The sequence below is a fragment of the Marmota marmota genome, unplaced genomic scaffold (genome assembly GCF_001458135.2).
Source record: "Marmota marmota marmota unplaced genomic scaffold, marMar, whole genome shotgun sequence".
Lineage (NCBI taxonomy): Eukaryota > Metazoa > Chordata > Mammalia > Rodentia > Sciuridae > Marmota > Marmota marmota.
Window position 1 is genome coordinate 4191116 of NW_025999863.1, and position 3219 is coordinate 4194334.

At 51.3% G+C, this 3219-nt stretch overlaps 1 long non-coding RNA gene across 4 annotated transcripts; it reads right to left on the minus strand.

Moving 5' to 3' along the window:
• Positions 1–270: 270 nt before the first annotated feature.
• LOC125619574 lies at positions 271–2437 on the minus strand. 4 transcript variants are annotated; one of them, XR_007351116.1, is made up of 3 exons: positions 2292–2437; positions 1600–1825; positions 271–801 (listed from the first exon to the last, which is right to left on the minus strand). It is a non-coding gene; the product is annotated as an uncharacterized LOC125619574 (long non-coding RNA). The 4 variants fall into 4 exon arrangements; XR_007351117.1 differs by having other exon boundaries at positions 1600–1787; positions 2169–2434; XR_007351114.1 differs by having other exon boundaries at positions 2169–2434.
• Between the last annotated feature and the right edge of the window lie 782 nt (positions 2438–3219).

The following is a 3219-nucleotide window of genomic DNA, read 5'->3' on the forward strand; positions in this document are numbered from 1 at the left end:
TCACTCATCCATCCGTCTGTCCATCCATCCATCCATCTGTCCATCCATCCACCTACTCAATTACTCACGCAGCCTCCCACCCTCCCATTTGTTAATCTATCCTCCACCCCCCTATCTATGCACCCACCCAACCCCTCCTCCACTCTAACCCTCCCCCCATTCTATGCATCCATTCAAATACTCATCCATCTGTCCTGCCTGTATGGTTTTGGAAAAGGGATTGGAAGGAAATTTCCACTACCTCCTGGTGCATAACAAATGACCTCAAAATTTAGTGACATAAAGCAAAGACAGCTTTATTTGCCCCCAGATCTGCCAGTGGCCTACAGGGTTTGGTAGGATGGTCAGCTTCCCCTCCATGAGTTGGGGCACTCGTCTGGGACTGGCAGAACTTTCATCCTCGTTCTCATGACTTTCACCCTCTAGGGCCTTTCTGTCCACCCGTCCTCTCCCAGTGGATGACCAGACTTCTTAACTTGGTCACTCAGGGCTCCAAGAAGGCAAAAGCAGAAGCTGATAGACCTCCTAAGACTCTAGAATCCACGAAACAGCCCCTCTGCCTCATTCGACCGGTCAAGGTCATGGTGCTTTCATTCCGCATGTGCTCTTGGAGAACCTCCTGCGTGTTGTCACTGTTCTGGGTTTTGGTCATGAGGCGGACCCTGCTTCCTTGCGCTCACGGCTTGTGGTGACTAGAGATTCCGTTCACTCCCATGTCAGGAGGGCCTGAGGTTTTGCTTTCTCACAGGCGACTTTTCTCCCCACCTGTGTTAGTCAACTTTCCATTACTGAGCAAACCACCTGAGATATCAAGAGAGGAAAGGTTTGTTGTGCCTTGTGGTTTTGGAGATTTCGGTACCTGGCTGGTCGGTGACTTGCTTTGAGCCTGTTTTGAGTCAGTAAATCAGGGGGAGCACGTGGTAGAGGAAGCTGCTCATAAGCATTCACCTGTTTAGAGATGGGGTTCATTTCATGGGAGCCAGGAAGTGAGGAAGGGGTCAGGAGCCCCAGGGACTCAGCACCCTTTCACTGGGCCCCACCTCCCTACCTCCCAACAGCACCATGGATTGGGGACACCATGCAGGACTCTGTGGGGAACACTCAACCAAAGCAGAGCAGCACCCATATAGAGTGTTCCTAGAACTGCTTTATCATAAAGGCCTTTTATGGTTTGGGTATGGTCTGAATGTGTCCCCTACACAGTCATGTACCGGAAGCGGAATGCCCAGTGTGGCAATGTTGAGGTGGTGGAACCTGTAAGCAGTGGCACCTCATGGAAGGCTATCAGGTCACAGAGGGCACTGCCCTAAGACAAATCCCGGGCTTTGGGACTGAGGTAGTTCTAGTGAGAATGCGTTGTCGTAAGTGACATTAAGAAACTGAGTAGACACTTCACAGAACTAGAAATACAACTGATCAACAAATATATGAAAAAGTGTTCAGCATCTCTAGCAATTAGAGAAATGCAAATCAAAACTACTGTAAGATTTCATCTCCCTCCTGTCAGAATGGCAATCATCAAGAATACAGGCCATGGGGGTCAAGATGGCGGGCCAGAGGGAGGCAGCATTCTGTGTGGCTCCAGGACCCAGATCTCACCTTGTCGGAATACTGCATCTCTGAGAGTGGTAGAGGACCCCTGTCCAGCTGCTCTGCGCAGAAATCACCAGTGCTGTAACCCTGCGCAGGGCCCCGGGCCTCAGGGTTCAACCAGGATGCCCGGTGTTCAAGCAGGATGCCCGGTGTTCAAGCAGGACCCAAAGCCCGAAGTTCTAGCCCACACAAGGCTGGGCGAGCACCAGAGCAGAACCACCTATCAGCACATCTGCAGATGGCCAAGACCTCGCTGGGCTCCCACACAGGTCACTCAGCTGCTTCCTACCCACAGCACAACGCCATCCCCGGCTCCCCAGGCTCCCCCCACCTCCCCAGGCTCCCCCACCTCCCCAGGCTCCCCCACCTCCCCAGGCTCCCCGGTGCTGAAAGCAGGCCGCCGCCATCTTGGCTGCACATTCTCGCCATTCAGCTGGGGGCAGTTCCCAGGTCAGATCTCCAGCGGCCAGGTACCAGGCTTCCAACCTTCCCCCCTCCCCAGCAGCGGTGACCCAACACAGTAGCTGCCCAACACAGGTGTGCAGTGCGACCAAGGAGCCACCCACACCACCCACGGGAGCCCTGGGTGAGAGGTTCCTCAAATGGGAACTGCCAGGGGAGAGGGAGATGGGGCTGAAGTCTGCAGCTGGAAAACCTCCAGGTAAGAGAGGTGATAGTACCGGGCACTCAAGTTATACCAGCGGTCCCAAAAAGAGACCCGTGAGGTCAGTCTCCCTGCAGGGCTAACGGTGCCACTCCCCGGACCAGTCTTCCCACCCGGGTACCTCCACCATCCCGAGGGCAGAGACACAGCTTACAGCAGACGACGCCACCTACTGGAGGAGAAGAGAAGCAGCACAGACACGGAGCTCTACAGCTAGCTACAACCCTGGCTTCTCCCCCTCTGTCCTCCGGCCCTCACACCCCAACATATGTGAAGCCAAGAACTTTGCATGAAACACGGCTTTGAGGACTGAGTCATCTGAATAGTATAATATAGAGGTGTTGTATATGCCCTTTTTTTCTTTTCCTTTTTCTTCTTTCATTTTTCTTTCCCCTCCAAATTTTACTGTTTTAACATCCTCTATTTTTCTAAATACATAGGTGTGCTTGTTTTATGTGCTCTACTGTCGTCCCACATACGTGCCTACCCTAAATGACTTCCTGTCTATTCTCTTCCTACTAACCCTCTTCACTAGGTTTCCCTTTCACACTTCCTAAGATATATTAACTCTGTATCCTCACATCCTATCTCCTCCGCACATCGTCCTAGGCCCCACCCCCAGTCACTATCCACCATCGGAATCTGTAAACCTTTTTACAAAACTACTAATTATGTTTTAGATAATGATTGAATCCAACATTTCTGTACATTGAGACTAAGCTGTAAATGTCTTAATAATAACCAATTGTCATAAGTGGTATATTGTCGATATTGGGATCTGTTAACATTGTCCTTCCCCACAAAGGAGAGGTCTTGGAATCCTTCAAGAGCACTACAAACCTATAGGGTAAAAACAATAACACCCCAGACCCACAGAGCTGGAAAGGAAGACCCACGAGTAACATGAAAAGACAAGGGAAGAAAGTGCCCCAAACAAATGAGACACCACATCAGTAGGATCA